This window comes from Panthera uncia (genome assembly GCF_023721935.1).
Source record: "Panthera uncia isolate 11264 chromosome D3 unlocalized genomic scaffold, Puncia_PCG_1.0 HiC_scaffold_8, whole genome shotgun sequence".
Classification (NCBI taxonomy): Eukaryota; Metazoa; Chordata; class Mammalia; order Carnivora; family Felidae; genus Panthera; species Panthera uncia.
Window position 1 is genome coordinate 48,744,120 of NW_026057586.1, and position 16,997 is coordinate 48,761,116.

Here is a 16,997-nt window from a genome sequence, read left to right on the forward strand (position 1 = left end):
TGATATCCACTTTTATTTTGAGATCTCAGTCTAACTGACCTGCAGTTTTTCCTTTCCTCTGGCCTAAATCTCTTAAGCATGCATCTTAAAATGGTCTCTACTTGCCTTATTCTTCTCAGAGGTGGAGAACTGAAACCTCATCCCCAGAGGATCAAAAAAGGTACCTGCAACTCCTAAAATTTACTCGTGCAGTCTGTATTTCTTTCCTTTGCAATCAGATTAAATCAGATCAGATGTTTACAGTTTCCTTGAACCATAGATGATAGATAAGTAGACAGATAGATAGGTGGTAGATAGATAGAGGCAGAACTGAAAGTATGGGCCAATAAATGCTTTTTAAATTCCTTTGAGAAATTTTAAGGAAGACTTCTGTTTTCTCATAGGAAATTATGATTCAAGCTTTTTTTTTTTTTTTTCTGTTTACACCCAATAAACTATGGCCAAACTCTAACTAAAGTTAAAGGAGGTCAAAAACAAAAGGGGTGAATTAGCATAAAGGAATCATCAACTCTCACAGAACACAAAGACTACAATGTAATCTACTCTATGATATTTTGGGGGAGGTAGACATAGTAGCTTAGCAACACATATTTACTTCCTGTTATAAAAAAAAAAAAAAAATGGGTCCTATAAAGTGAAGAGTTCCTGCATGGTGAATCATATACGCAGCTACAGTATTCCTTACAAAATTATGTGTAGAGCCCTAGGAAATAGAAAAAGGAAAAATGAATGTCAGTAACAGCAACGAGTCCAAAGTTCCTAGCAGAGCCATCCCAGCGCAAATCGAGGTGCTCCTGGTGCTGGTTTTCAATGCCATGGCTCAGCACAGCTCAGGGAGCCTACCCAGTGGCAGAAAGAACTGGCTCCCAGAGGCTCATTTCGTCAGGCCACAGGGCACCAAAGCTAGCAGATAAGCCTCGACCTCCCATCCCACGTACCCTCCAGCTGCATGCTGCATTCTTCAGCCTCCACAGTTTTAAACTCCTGTTTATTTGTTTGCTTTAATTTTGGTAATATGCATTTACATCACATTTACTATCCTAGCCTTTTTTAGTGTGGACTTCAATAGTGTTCACTGCGTTCACAGCGTTGTGCAGCCATCACCACCATCTGTCTGCAGTTGCAGAGCTCTCAAGTTGCAAAACTGAAACCATGACCATAAACGCTCATTCCCCATTCTCTCCCCGCAGCCCCCAGCAACCACCATTCTACTTTCTATGCTATGGATCTGACTTCTCTAGGTACCTCCTAGAAGTAGAACCAGATAGTGTCTGTCCTTTCGTGACTGGCTTATTTCACTTAGCATAATGTCCTCAAGGTTAATCCATGTTGTAGCCTGTGTTGGAATTTCCTTCCTTTTTATGGCTAGTTAATAGTCCACGTGTCATATTGCAGAATATTTGTGTGGAGGAAGGGGTGTAAGAGCCTGCTTAGTAATTTGCCTGCTCCTCTCACCCGCCATGGGAATGATGAACTTGATCCCAGGAATATCACTTTGTGTCTATCACTAATGGGGCCACAGAACATCCAGAAAAAAATCCCCCATCCAATATGTTATGAGACCATGTTAGACTAGGAATTCCAAACTAGGGTCCATAGACCCTTAATGAATCCAGGGATGGACAAGAAGTTTGTGAGCTTCCTGGAACTTGAACCAAAATTGTAGGTCTTTGTTCTTTTTCTGGGTAAAGAGTCCGTAGTTTTCATTTTCTTTTCAAAGGGGTATTTGACCCCCAAATGCTAAGCATCACTGGTCTCAACTGCATTCCATTAAACTGAGAGCTGGAGGAATTGTTATGGTCTCTTCCATCTCGGTGCACAGGTCCACAAGGGTGGCGCGTGGTCTTCTCCAATACCTCCAACAATGGAAACTCTCCACTGTACCCTGAACCCCTGGAGCACCTGCTTGTGCAGCCAGCTGTGCTTGGTCTAATTATTCTTGAGAGTATGTAAGAAATTATTTCTGCAATCACAGGAAAAATTTAATACTCAAAATACTTTCACTAGATTCAATTTCCAACGAATGTGACATGGGAAGTAGAAAAGGCATACGAAGAATGGTCCCTGATCTCAAGGAACATGAACTCAATCATGTGAGAGAGGCAGAGCTTGAACACCACTGGTGAACACTATTCTTGAACTCAGCACCACTCGTGAACAGCACAGAAGCCGGGGGTGCAGTACTGACCTCAATTTGCTAGAGGAAATTTCAGAAAATCACAGTCTGTTCAAAATCATGCTGCCCCAATGGAGGAAACTCCTATCCACGCTACGGTCTAGAAAGAGTCTAGGTTCTGATACAAATAAGCATGTTTTCACTTTCTTCCACAAGTAAAACCACATAACTGACCTCATCATCCTTTAAAATTTGGCCACCAGGAAACTCAGAGTCCTATGGCAGTCTCCACAATGGCAACTCTGGAAATCCAAACGATCGCCACACATTTGTTTTGTTATCCAGCTTTCTCTCTTTCCCCATACTTGACCTTGAATTTGCGTTTTCTGTGGTCTGGATTCTACTTTTAAATATATATTTCTTCCTTTGTGGTGTGTTTTTGCTGTGCACTGGCCCAGCGCTTTGAATGAGATTTGTTGTCTGTGATACAGGCAATAAATAGGAGCTGGGGTAGAACTAAGAGACATGATTGATGTCTGCCATGCTGGCTATTTTCTGCTTCCCTCCAGGTAGACTCCTCACCCTTCACCCTGCTCTTTTTTTTTTTTTTTAATGTTTATTTATTTTTAAGAGAGAGAGAGAGACAGAGTGCAAGCAGAGTGGGGACAGAGAGAGAGGGAGACACAGAATCCAAAGCAGGCTCCAGGCCCTGATCTATCAGCACAGAGCCCGACACGGGGCTCGAACTCGTGAACCACGACATTGTGACCTGAGCTGCAGTCGGACACTTAACAGACTGAGCCACCTAGGCGCCCATTCAGCATCTTTCTGCCAGGCTGTGGACTGGCAGTGGCTATGTCTTTTACCAAAGTCCCCCACTCTTATCCGACAGCCTTCTTCTATGCTCATAGCTGTAGCTTTCTTGGGATTTTAATCACTGGTCCCTCCACTTGCTGCTTCAGTGCTAGGAGTGGTAACAGTTCCTCCTTTCTTCTTCTACTGGCCCCAGGGTGTGCCCCACTCCTCACTGGTTCCTTCGAACACTCCCATATCTATGTGGGTACTGCCCCTGCAATCTCCTCAGTTACTCCATTTGAGTGAGAGCTGGGAAGGTGGCTAACTAGTCTAGCAGAATGAGTTGGGGTTCTTGGCATTTCTCCACACACAGTATGTTCCAGTCACATTGATTTCTGTGTATTTCTGTGAAATCCCCAGCTCCTCCTCACCTCTGGATCTTTATACATTCTTTTTTTTTTTTTTAAGTTTATTTATTTATTTCGAGAGAGAGAGGGAAAGTACAGTGTGGGGAGGGGCAAGAGAGAGAAAGAAAGAATCCCAAGCAGACTTTGCACTGTCAGCTCAGAGCCCAATGTGGGGCTTGAACGCACGAACAGAACCATGAGATCATGACCTGAGCCGAAATCAGATGCTTAACCTAAGCCTGAGTCACCCAGGCGCCCCTATATCTTTACATATTCTTTTTCCTCCACCTGAAACCCCGTTGTTCCATCTCAGCCTCCTCGATTCTCTTCTATACACTCATGGGGTCTAGTTGATGTTACCACGCAGACTTATCTACTGAGTCATCATTCTTTGTTTCTGAGTCTGTCCCCTCCACTGAGCTGTAAGGGAAGTCTTGTGCCTGAATATCTGTTGTGTTCTAACAGCTGGTGTTTAACAAAAAATGGCTGAATGGATGAATGAATACAAGAGTGAATACAAGGGTTTGGCTTTTCCATTGTGCAGTGCTGCCTCTGGGCTGCATCTTAGGTACTTGCCTGTCTAGGGGCTAGAGCCCAGAGTTGGCCTGGTGCCGCCTAGAGAAGGCAGAAGGTGGGATGGGCTGTGTCCATGAAGGGCACCCAGGGGGGCGTGGTTGAGAGTGACTGAGGGAAGATAAAAGATGAGGAGGGAAGGGAAGGTCACTGTCGGCACCTTACTGAGACTCTTGGGCTTGACCTTAAAATAACTGAAGTCATGGGGCGCCTGGGTGCCTCAGTCAGTTGAGCGTCCAACTTCAGCTCAGCTGCTCTCTCCGCTGCAAAGTGGGGACAGCAATGGTACCCACTGCCTAAGGTCTTTTGAGTATTGTTTCTACATGTAGAATGACAGCCCCACTACCTGGCACATGATACAAGTTTTACTGGTTTCATTTTATTGCTGTGATTTTATACTTAATTTCTAAAGTAACCCACCACAGGGAAATCAGCTAAGATCATAAACAAAATACAGAAGTTCTACTAAATCTGTCCATCATACTCCATTTAAGAAGGGGGGAAAAATCAGACAGGACTTTAAAATGGTACATCACAAACACCATGGGTACTGTTTTACTTTCTTTTTTTTTTTTAATGTTTATTTTTGAGAGAGTGCAAACAGGGGAGGGGCAGAGAGAGCAGGGCAGAGGATCCGAAGCAGACTCTATGCTGACAGCAGAGAGCCTGATGTGAGACTTGAACTCACGAACCCCAAGATCATGACCTGAGCCAAAGTCAGATGCTCAACTGACTGACCCACCCAGGTGCCCCCTGTTTTATTTTTTTAACAACAAAAGATTATAGGTTTTGAATTCCTACCAGCGTTGGACCTGGGTTCAGCTCTTTTCACACATTATCTTAACTCCTCACAACAAGCCCCAAGTTCAACATAATTTCCCCCACTTTGAAGAAGAAGAAACCAAAGGGAAGCTTATTGGGTTTGCTGAAGGCCCAAAATGACAGAAAAGAGGGTCGGCACAAAGGTCTGTGCCTGTCCTACAGGGTCACTGTGCCTTCTCAAAGTGACATCTCCAGTGTTTCCAACATTATTTAGATGCAGTTGCTATCAAACACGTGAAACTCAACGGCTCTGTCTGTTAGAAAACGCTTGTGTGTTTATGAAAAGGAATTTGCTGGTTGGTGTAAGTGATGAGCTCCGAAATGCCGACCTACGACATCCATTGCCCTGTCCAGAAACGTATTTTAAATTCTTCCCTGAAAGTTGAACATCCGTCACGTTGGCCTCCTTTACCTGCATAAGCCAGGACTCTGCAGCATGTGGGGCACATTTCAACCCCCCACTGTTGCTGGCATTGGGTGATCAGCTTGCTGGGGGGCCTCGGGGCCCGAGCCTGTCCCCTGGAACATCTCAAAATTCTTGCCTCCATGTGTAATGTTTGGACCATTCCTGACCACCGTCACCGGGCCTGCACCACATCCTTGACACGTCTGCAGATACTCTGGGCGAGGTGGGGTTGAGCGAAAGAAGTAAAGCCCAGAAGCAATTGAGCAGTAATAGTTTCAGCCGTACACAAGTGCTATTTTGGTAGCTTGGTTTGTACCTGACAAACGAGTAGGAATTCTGAGTGGAAACATAGATGTCTATTAGTATGAGAAGTCAAGAGAGGAGTGGGCCCCTCATAATGCCCACTTCGTTCTCAGCCAGAGTAGGCCATGTCCAAACCCAACTGCCACTTTCATTTAGCTTGTCCTTAAAATGCCCTACAGGAAAATAAAAGACTCATTATGATAACACACAATATAAGGCCTACAACATACACCCGTGGACTGTGATTCATAGCAAACCAGAGAGGTCAACAGAGCTGATATTACTCCGGATGAGGAAACTGAGGCACAGGAGTTAAGTCAATTAGCCAGGGTCATGGAACTAGTGAAATCAAAACTCAAATCCAAGATCTAGTTGGTCTGAACCCAAGTCCAGTGTGTTTTTTCCTTTATCTATCTACTTATCTATCGATCAATAAATACATAAGTAGATAGATGATAGATAGATGGATATAGAGATATAGATATAGATACAGATATTTTGTTAAATTTTTTAAATGTTTACTTATTTTTGATGGAAAGAAAGACAGAGAATGAACAGGAGAGGGGCAGAGAGAGAGGGAGACACAGAATCCGAAGCAGGCTCCAGGCTCTGAGCCGTCAGCACAGAGCCCGACGTGGGGCTTGAATTCACCAACTGCAAGTTCATGACCTGAGCCGAAGTTGGACACTTAACCAAGCCACCAAGGTACCCCTAGATCTAGATATTTTTGTTACCACAGCCACCAGTGCCAGAAGCAAAGCTTCCCAGAGAAAATTTGGGAAAGTACTAGGACAGGGTGCTAGAGCGAGACAGACTCAAAGACCCCAAGTAGCAACCCTATAAATGGCTGTTTCCATCTGCTTCACTGAGCCTGCCCACCCTGCCTGATGCTGTGGCCTTTGCCTTTTTCTGCTCTGGCAGCCACTGTCCTCGACAGACCCACTGGTGTCAGGGGCCACAGGGCTGCAGGTTGTATTGCCCCAATTCGAGGATGGCTCATCCTCAACACCATAGCTTGGCCACTTCCTGCTCCTGCCCAGCTTCTCACACGAGGAAGCAAATATCTTTTTCCCCAGTTGACCAAAGAACAAACTGAGGCTCAGAGACAGGAATACTGATTGAGCCCAAGGTCACACGGCTGGTTCATGGCATAGCTGGGAACTATGACCCAACAAAGGCAGCTCTTTGCTTATCTCCAGGTATCACATGAGCACACCCCAGGCCCAGTGCAGGGTAAGGGAGGCCTCGAGGCAGCACAGAGGCGTGGTGCACCGACCTGGGAAAGGGGCCCAGCTTTCCTGGCTTCCAGTCTGGGACTCCTGCCAGGGGGACCATGCCACTCTCCCTCAATAAAACAATCTGGAAGTGGACAGCGGATCTCACTAACACCAGGCAGTCAGGTGTAGGGGTATTTTCCAGATGAATATTAGGGGAAAGGGAGAAAAGCAAAAAAAAAAAAAAAAAGAGTTCGGGTTAATGCAAAGATCTATGGCCCAAAATACCAAAAGGGAAAGTACGGTAATTCACAGAGAGCTTAAAAAGAAAACAAAGGAGGGAAAATTGAAACAAAAGCTATCTCACTGACAATCTGCCATTTCCTTTTTTCCAGTTACTTTTTTTCCCTCTTGGGAAACTGGCATCTGTCTCTCCCATCACCCAGCACATAACATGTAAAGACAGGGCTTGAATCACTAGGTCTAATGAAGCATTAATAGAATGTGACTGTGGAGCCCAGACATCTTCCATCCCCCGAAGTTCACCAGACTGGCTCAATCCACAGCCAGGCGAGGGGAGTCCCACCTGCTTTGGAAGCAATTTATCGACACTCAGTGATTTACACAAGGCCACAAGTTTCCAAACAGGCCCCTTTCCTGAATTTTATTGCCTGGCTCCATATTGTTTGACTAAAAATAATTTACTTTCCACAATATGCCTTTCACTGAGCTCTCGTTTAGCAACAGCAAGGTTAAAATGAGAGCCAAGAGCTTCGCATAAAACAAACAAATAAATAAATGATCCAAAAAGAAGAAAAATCTACCGTAGGTCATTCACCTTTTTTAAAGCTCGAAAGAGAATGACAAAGGTTTCTTGAACTTGCTAAACTGAGCGAGCACTTGAAAGAGGTCTTGTGACAAGGCAGATGGCTTCCACTCTGCCACCAAATGGACGCGTGATTCTCAGTTTTCCTTCTCAATGGCTGTCGATAAAATGGACACACCCTCAGGCAGCATTGGCTATCACACCAACAGCTCGTGTGGTAGGCAGGATTTCTAAGAATGGCCCCTAAGATTCTCCCCCCTGATGCCAGAACGTGCGAACATGATGAAATATCGTATCATGTTATGTTATGTGGCACAGTTGACCTTAAAAAGGGGAGATTATCCAAGTTAGTCAGCATGGTCACATGGGCCCATAAACTCAGAGAATGTTCTGTAGCTAGAGGCAAAGGGGAAGGTAAAAGGACACAGAGGGACTGAAGCCCAAGAGGGGCTTGATACACCGTCACTGGCTTGAAGATGCCGGAGACCATATGAGAAGGAAAGTGAGAGACCCTAGTTGCACAGAGTGGCTGGGCTGACAGTCAGCAAGGAAACAGGACCTCAGTCCTACAACCATAGGGAACCGGATCCTGCCAACAAACTGAAAGGGCTTAGAAGCAGAATCTTCTGGGGTGCCTGGGTGGCTTAGTTGGTTAAGCATGCGACTTTGACTCGGGTTATGATCTCCTGGTTTGTGAGTTGGAGCACTACGTCAGGCTCTCAGCTGACAGCTCAAAGCCTGAAGCCTACTTCGGATTCTGTGTCTCCCTCTCTCTCTGCTCCCTCCCCTGCTCACACTCTGTCTCTCTCTTTCTCTCTCTCAAAAATAAAAGTAAACATTAAAGAACATTAAAGAAACATAAAAGTAACATTAAAGAAATAAAGAAGCAGAATCTTCTGCAGAGCCTGCAGGCAGGAGCCCAGCCAGCTGACATCTCTACCTGAGCCAATGAGCAAAGCCCAGTTATAAGGAGCCCACTTACACTCCTGACCTACAGGACTTTGGCATAATAAATAGGTTTTGTTTTAAGCCATTACGTTTGTGTTAATTTGTGATGGCAGCAATAGAAAACCTATGCAGTTGGCACCAAAGAATCATGACAACACCCAAAGATTGGGGTGGAAACAAAGAAAAAGAAAAAAAATCAGGGCAGGACTATGGAAAGGAAAGAGCAAAGACGAGATTTTAGGCTAGGACTCTCTGAACGGCCCCTTACTGCCATTTCAAGTTCTGATCTGGTCAACTCAGATCCTCAGAGGACTAACAGGTAACTAGAGAAGTCTCTTCTGATCCCTAAGAAGAGGGTTTTTTCTTTCCAAACAGTGACTTTTTCTGCTCCTAACCAAGGAGTACCAGATTTTTATCAGCCAGGAAGCTCTGCCAGGTGTTACATGAAGACAGGAAGGGCTGCAGGGAAATGCCCCCACAGCCGGGCCTTCAGGCAGAGATAGAGTGCCCCGGGCAAAGACAGGAGCCCCCCACCTCCAAAACCCTCTCCCCTGGCTCCCTGTCCCTCCAGCCACTAGCTCCTCTCAGTTTAGTCCACAAATGCTTCCTTTTTCTATCAGCTTTCTTCCTTGTCACAATCTTGGCCAGATTCAATTTATTTTCTTAGAGGCAGTCACAATAGTTACAAAATAAATATTATTTGGGGGAAAGGTCATTATTTTAAGTTTATTTCTTTATTTTGAGAGCAGGGGTGGGGGGGTGGAGGGAAAGAGAGAGAAGGAGAAAATCCCAAGCCGGCTCCCGCTGCCAGTGCAGAGCCCCTCGCAGGGCTCGATCCCACCTACCATCAGATCATGACCTGAACCAAAATCAAGAGTCAGACACCTAAATGACTGAGCCACCGAGGTGCCCCGGAAAAGTCATTTCTGAATTGTACACTCTTCCTATTCAAATCCCATCTTTTCCTTGATGTAGAATCAATCTGAGGTAAAATGAAAGCAAAGGAGGAGGATGGGTGGTTTCAAGAGCCTCATGAAATCTAGAATTTCAGATTCTCTTTCCTATAGTTCATCTAAGGGCTTTTACCTGCTGAGGTCAGCCAAGGACTTACCTTACTCTTCACATTTATTCAAGCTTTCATTTCACTCCAACAAATATTTATTGAGGGTCTCCTACCTGTGCTAAGCCCAGGTACTAATGGGATTCGCTCACAGCATCGAATCTTGGCACAAATAATTCAAACACAATCGCCTGAGTTGGGACTTTGGGAAGAGTATTACAGAGATCTATAGCCTCAGCGTCACTTGCCCCAGGGCAACGGAGGAGTAAAGCCACTAAGAATGCAGGCCACAGGGGATCTCAGCAAACTGCAGAGCACACGTCCCAAGCATTAAAGTCATGGCACCACCACTCACTCCACAAACCCTGCTTGCACCTTTTCTCTATGCGCCACTAGCCTATTGGACCATAAGAGTAACATCCTCCAGAAGTTCACAAGCTGGTAGTGGGCAGTGCGGCTCCACAAAGGTGGCCTTGGAAAAGGAAAGCTGCCTGTGGGGTGCCTGGGTGGCTCAGTCAGTTAAGTGTCTGACACTTGATTTCGGTTCAGGTGATGATCTCATGGCTCTTGGCTTTGAGCCCCCATATTGGGCTCTGCACTGACAGCATAGAGCCTGCTTGGGATTCTCTCTCTCCCTCTCTCTCTCTCCCTGCCTTCCCCTCCTCCTCTCTCTTTCTCTCTTTTTCTCTCTCAAAATAAATAAACATTAAAAAAAAAAAAAACGAAGGGATATTCTCTTTTGAGTAGACTTCACTTGTTTAGAGTAGTTTTAGGTTTTACAGTGGATAACCTTCTAAGTAAGGTAGGGTGTGTATGGTTGCATGTATTTTCAAGTAAGGAAAAGAAGAGTTTTGGCAACAAGCCAGGAAGGCAGTGGCAAGGTAGGAAGACAATAATCCTAAACCAAACTAATATTAAATAAGAGGCCTCAGCAGCACCTTCCATGCGCATATGGCTTCCCTCGTCTTTCACAAGATCATCTCATGTAACGACATGAGGCCGGCAGGAAAGGAGGCTATGAAAATGAAGTGAGGTCAGTGCCCGCTCCGCAGCAGACCCCTGGGAAACCAAGGCTGCTCCTGCCTGCAGTGGAGGATGCTGAGCCCTGCCCTAAGTCACGCAGCAGAAAGGAGCCAAGCCCGCCAGGATCCCAGATCTTCTCTCCCCACACCCACCACTCTCCTTCAGTCATGCCAGCTCCCACGTCAGTTTCAAGACCCACATGATTCTGGGGCACCTCGGTAGCTCAGTTGGTTAAGTGTCCAACTCTTGAATTCAGCTCAGGTCACGATCTCACCGTTCGTGAGTTCGAGCCTCACATTGGGCTCCACACTGACAACGTGGAGCCCGCTTGGGATTCTTTCTCGCCCCCTCTGTCCCCCTCCCTCACTAAAGCTCTCTAAATAAATAAATAAACTTAAAAAAAAATAAAACAAACAAGACCCACATTATTCTAATCCCATATATTTCATCCCCTGAGGGACGTGGGGCACCATCACCTGCAGGAAGCCGCTGCAGACCACACCTCCTTGATGTCCACACAGAAAGCCAGCAGGATGGTCTGTCCAGAGCTAGAGACTGAAGGGCTGTCTCCAGACACTCAGGACAAGCACCAGTGGCCAGAAGGGCATCTCTCTGGATTCTCCTGTTGAATCATCTGGACGAATCATAAACATTCCCAAGGGCTTGTATCTAGAATGGCCTAGAGTTCACCTCTGTGGAGATGTTTTATCCTCTTTCGAGGATGCATTAGAAATGCCAAAGCACATTCAGGGAAGAGAGTGGGAACCTGGCTGCGCTATTCAGAGCCCCCTACAGGCCGCCCAGGCCTCTGAGAGCCTCCCCACCCCCTGACCCTGTGTGTCCCAAGCACAGGATGACGCTGCCTCGCTGGACACCTTCCGTCACCCCCGAAGTTCAGGAGGTTCCTGGTGACAGCTCAGGATGCACAGGCCCTAAAATAACTGATTAAGAGGTGGGTGCTATTTCTAAAAAGTACAGCCTGTTCTGTTTCGAATGCCAGGGGAATATGTCATGTTATCTGTTTCCATCGCAAAAGGATGCTTCTCTGTCCTTCAGAGGACCGACTCCCAATGCCTACTTCACTAAGTGGTTCCTGCATAAGTTGAGGCCAGGAATACCAACCAGGTGAAAGGTAGGAGTTTCCCCTTAGATCCCAAGTGAAGGAGATTTGAAAACATTCAATCAAGAGAACAGACATTCCAGGTTGACAGGTTTGCTGTGTGGGAGAAGGGATCGAAACCCTGAAACTCATAGGGCTCCCAAGTGGCCTGAAAGGGTGGAGGACAGAGATTCATTCCCAGGCAAGGAGAGCAGCTCCTTTGCCCTGAAGCATATGACAGGTGCCATCAAGGGAGGGAAAAGTGGCAAAGCCCTTTTGCCACTGTGCCAGAAGTAAGGGTGCAGTGTCCAACCTCAGCCTCGCACGAAGGGGGAAGAACGTGTGTGACCCAAGACCGCCAACCACAGGCTGGAAGTGGTTAAGAACCAACTCGAAGCTCGGGCTGCCTGGGTTTGGATTCTAATTCTGCCACTTGCTAACAGCGGGCCTTGGGCAGGACACCCAAACCGTCCTGCCTCTGCAGAAAGAGGTCAATGTTAATATCTAGTGTGAAAAATTGTTACAGGGACAAAATGAGTCAATGTTAACATTTTAAACCTTTTTTAAAGGGCTGACACATTAAAAGTACATGTGTTTTAACATAAATGTAAAAGTTAGACTGCTATCCTGACTCCAGAAGGATTTTCATCTAACCACCACATACTGCTGCATTTCTGTGTCCATAAAGCCCTAGCATCAGAAATCTATTCACGAACCGACTCTTCTAAGCCCCGGGGACTAACAATACAGTGAGTGATGCAGATTTTTAAACATTTTTTTAAAAATGTAAATAGGGGCGGGGCCCCTGAGTGGTTCAGTTGGTTAAGCATCCAACTTCGGCTCAAGTCATGATCTCACGGTTTGTGAGTTCGAGCCCCACATCAGGCTTGCTGCTGTTAGCTTAGAGCCCACTTTGGATCCTCTGTCCTGATCTCTCTGTCCCTCCCCTGCTCTATTGCTCTCTCAAAGATAAATAAACATTTAAAAAAATTTTTTAATGTAAATAGAGGTACCTGGGTGGCTCAGTCCAATAAGCGTCAACTCTTGATTTCAGCTCAGGTCATGATCTCATGGTTCGTGAGATCAAGCCCCAGGTCAGGCTCTGCGCTGACAGGAATCCTCTCTCTCTCCCTCTCTCTCTGCCCCTCCCCTGCTCATGCTCTCTCTCTCTCTCTCTCTCTCTCTCTCAAAATAAATAAATAAACTTAAAAAAAACTTTTTTTTAATGTAAATAAAACAATGGCAGAGGCTGACCTGTCAATAGAGCTTAGGTCATTTATTCAGAGCCTTCCTATCTATCAAAAGGCAAAAGAATGCCTGTAGTTTGGGGAACTCTCCTAAAAACAAGTTGGACGGGAGAGGGGAGAAAAAGAGTCTTTTTTCTCAATCCTCAAATATTTCAAGCTACATAATAGATTTCAGAAATTATTATAATTGTCAGTCTGCATCTGGAGCAGAAAGAAACTTTCCCTGTGACAATGAAAGGCAGGAACATCCTTGGGTCGAAAAATGTCAAAGGCTCTGCAACCTGTTTCAGTGTTGCAGGGGAAGAATCTTCATTCACGGCAGAATAAAAATGGAGCTTCTCTATGCAGGGACACATTATGAGCCAAATTTCAACTCTGGGCTGTGGGAGGCACCTGTGAAAACAGACTCTCCCACCTGGACCTGCCAAAGCCCGGAGTGTGTGCGGCTGTTGCCATCTCTGGAGAGCGGGAGGGGTGGGGGGAGGTCGCAGGCAGGCCTGGGGGTGAGACTCTGTTCACAAGCTGGGACTGAGAGCGGCTTCACTGGCAGTTAGAAACGAGCCCCAAACACAGCGCTGGTTCTGACTACAAAAGTTCCCATCCCCCCACCTTTATTTAGTATTTTGTTTAACTAAATGTTTACAGCTACAAGGATCCCCACCGCAGGAATGCTATCTGCCACCTGCAATGGGGAACTTTTCTAGGATTTGAACGTTATCTGTGCTGGGACACAGTTGTTACCACTTGAAGATATTTAATGAGAGAAACAGGAATATGTGTTTTTCTCAAGAGGAACATCTCAGGAACATAAAACCAAACACATATGCGGAGGAAATGCCTGTTGGGCTTCAAGAGGTAAAAATGAATAAGAATTTTTTAAAATCGTGAAGAAGAAAATAACCTTAGGTTTAAAGTAGGTGTGACAAGGCTTTCTTTCCTCATCAGTGAGAACAAAGTAAACAGTAAATAATATTCTTTATCCTGTTTTACACACACTCTTGTGAACACATACACAATGGGAGGCAATTCGTTCCCTCGTTTAGCAAATATCTAGTTGGCACGGGCCATGTTCTAAGCGTTGAGGATCTGTCAATGAACTCCAGGGATATATGGTTGCTCTCCTGGCACTTACCTCTCATGGAGAAAGACAACAAGCAAGTGAAGCCTGTGGAATTTTGGACAGTGCTCAGTGCTCCCGAGGAGATGAAACAGAGAAGTGGGAGAGAACCTTCACCAGCAACCATACCCTGCTGGAACCCTCAGCTTGGACATCCCAGAGTCTAGAATTGTGAAAAAAAAAAAAATTCTATTGCTTAAGGCACCTAGTTTGTGGTATTTTGTTATGACAGCCCAAGCAGACTGGAGTTGGACATCAAGGAGGGGGATACTACTCTAACGAATACCTAAAAATGCAGAAGCAGCTTTGGAACTGGGAAATGGGTAGAGGTTAGAGTTTGATGGTGCTTGCCAGAGAAAGCCTAAATTGCCACCAAAGGACTGTTGTTGGAAATGTGGATGTTAAAGGCAGTTCTGGTGAGGTCTCAGAAAGAACAGAGGGGAGCTGTAGAGAGAGTCTCCATCTTCTTAGAGAATACAGGAACAGAATGTTGGTAGAAATGACATCACAAGCCTTTCTGGTGAGGTCTCGGGCAGAAGTGAGGCACAGGTCATTGGAAAATAGATCTTTGCCATATGGTGAGAAAGAGCCAGGCTGAATTGTGATTTAGCATTCTATAGAACGTAGAACTTGCCAACAATGAAGTTGGGTATTTAGCTGAGGATATTTCTAAGCAAAGTGCTGAAGGTATGGTGTGGTTTTCTCTTACCACTGAAAGAAAATGAGAACAGAGAAATAAATTGAAGGAATTTTTTTTTAAGCAAAAAAGAACCAGAACTTGAAGATTTGGAAAATTCTCTGCCTATCCGTACTGCAAAAAAAAAAAAAAAATGAGAAGAAAGTGTTCTGAAGAGAACACAAGGGTGTGGTTGAAACATCATTTGATAAGGAGATCAATATGGGTGTGAACCATGAATTTAATCAGCCACCTTGGAAGAAGCCAGAAAGAGATGGGATTATACCAGCAGAAATACTGCCAGGACAAGGGAAAGAAATGAAAGATAAATGAAGGAAGACTGTCAGACTTCTTGGATTCCACAGAACTGGACAAAACTGCTGTTTGGCTGCAAATACTCACTATTCTTAAAGAAAAGGGAACAAGGACCCCAAAGGTGATTCAGAGATCATTAGGGCCACCTCCATCTCAGTTTCAAAGGGTGGGGCCACCAACGTGGTTTCAACAGGCTGAGCAGCCACCAGCCAGAGCCATGGGGATGGGACCCCCACCCAGCAGTGCGACACAAGCAGGGACCCCTCTCTAGGGCCACAGGATGGGCTGGAAGGCACAGTGATGAGCCAAAGAGGAGGATTTTTGTGTCTCAAAATCTAATGGAATTTGCCTTGCTGGGTTTTGGTCTTACTTGGGATCTGTCACCTCTTTCCTTCAGATCCCTCCCTTTTGGAAAGGGAATACCTATCCTGTGCTGCCCCACCACTGTATTTTGGAAGCACTTAACTTGTCTGGTTTTGCAGGTGCACAGCTGGAGAGGAATTTGGCCTCAGGATGAATTGTATCTCCAGTCACACCCATACCTGATTGACATGATATTTAGCTGATAGAGACTTTGGGGTTTATAGGTGACGTTGGGATGAGTTAAAAATTAGGGGGTTGTTGGGATGGAAAGAATGTATTTTGCATATAATAAGGGCATGAATTTGGGAGGGGGGGCAGGGGTGGAATGCCATGGCCTGAACTGTGTTCTCCTCAAATTCATGTTGAAGCCCTAACCCTCAGCGTAGCCAAATGTGGAGATGGGCCTTTAGGTGGTAATTGAGGTTAAAGGAGTTCATAAGGGTGAGGTCTTCATCTGATAGGATTAGTGTCCTTATAAGAAGAAATACCAGCGTGCTCTCTCCTTCTGTTTCGTCCTCCCCTTCCCCACTTCTTCCCCTCCTTCTCCCCATGCTCAAAGGAAAGGCCATGTAAGGCCAAAGCTACCATCTGCAAGCCAAGAAGGAAAGCGTCACCAAAAACCAAACCCTGCTGGGAACTTGATCTTCCCTTTCAGCCTCTGGAATAAAGAAACTTAATTTCTGTTGTTGAATCCATGCTTTGCTATTTTGTTATGCAGCCCAAGCCGATTAAGACAGGCCTACACACAGGAGCATACCTACTAAGTTTGTGGAAAAGCAACATGATCAGTGGGACTCAGAGTGAGAGAGAGAGAAAGTGGTAGAAATGAGGTCAGAGAGGAAACAGGGGTCAGACCATGTGGGGCTTGGAGGGCTCATTTGTCATTCATGAATCTGTAGGGAGTTGTTATAATCCATACGTGATGCTGGGGATATAACAGTGAACAAAATCCTCAGGTAGTAACAAATAATCCCATAAATAAATGTGAATAACATACCAATAAATAAGCTATTTAAAGAAAAATTAGAAGGCCCCTGAAGGTTTATAATAAGGTCACCCAAGCTGGGGGAATCATGGGCATTGGAGATGTCTCCTTGAGGACAAGACATCCCTGCTGAGATCTGGGGATTACTAGGATTTAATCAGGGAGGCAGGGATGTAAAGGGGGGAGGAGGATTTCAGGCAGAGGGGAAAGCTTGTGTAAAGGCCTGAAGTATGTGGGACACCAGTGTTTCCAGGAGCTGAAAGGGAGCCAACATGACTACAGAGAGGAGATTCGTGATCCAGGGGCGAGTGGCATAAATAAATCTGGAAGAAAGGCTGAACAAGATCTAACAGGGCCTTGTAAATTATGCTGAAAGATTTTAAACTTGAGAGCAAGGGGATACCAGGAGGATTTTCAGTTAAAGAGGGACATCATTTTTCCATGTACATTTTCAATGGCAAATGGATTGTGGGAGCAAACATGAAGAAGAGAGCCCTGTTGGGAAGCTCCTGCAGAAGGTCCAGATGAGAGATCCCAGCAGGTGGGTCTGGGGCACTGGTTATTATGTATTACCTGAAGCCATCCACAAGTGCTGTCATTCAATTCCTAAGCCCAAGCCTGAAGCAGTGAAATGGATCATAAATGCAAAGGAGTGAGCAGGGCTGAAGCAACAGGCCCCTGGTCTAAGAGAGAGCCGCAAAG

At 45.6% G+C, this 16,997-nt stretch overlaps 2 long non-coding RNA genes across 2 annotated transcripts in view; one reads left to right on the forward strand and one right to left on the reverse strand.

Annotated features, from left to right (window-relative positions):
- Nucleotides 1–14,492, reverse strand: part of LOC125914785 (uncharacterized) — a 57,455-nt gene extending 42,963 nt beyond the window's left edge. Inside the window, exons 1-2 of the long non-coding RNA XR_007455430.1 lie at nucleotides 14,243–14,492; nucleotides 13,968–14,119 (exon numbers count right to left, since the gene is read on the reverse strand). This is a non-coding gene — a long non-coding RNA (uncharacterized LOC125914785). The remainder of the gene's footprint in view (nucleotides 1–13,967; nucleotides 14,120–14,242) is intronic.
- A 53-nt stretch (nucleotides 14,493–14,545) lies between these two features.
- On the forward strand, nucleotides 14,546–16,001 carry LOC125914786 (uncharacterized). Its single transcript, XR_007455431.1, has 2 exons — nucleotides 14,546–15,068; nucleotides 15,870–16,001. It is a non-coding gene; the product is annotated as an uncharacterized LOC125914786 (long non-coding RNA).
- The last annotated feature ends 996 nt before the right edge of the window (nucleotides 16,002–16,997 follow it).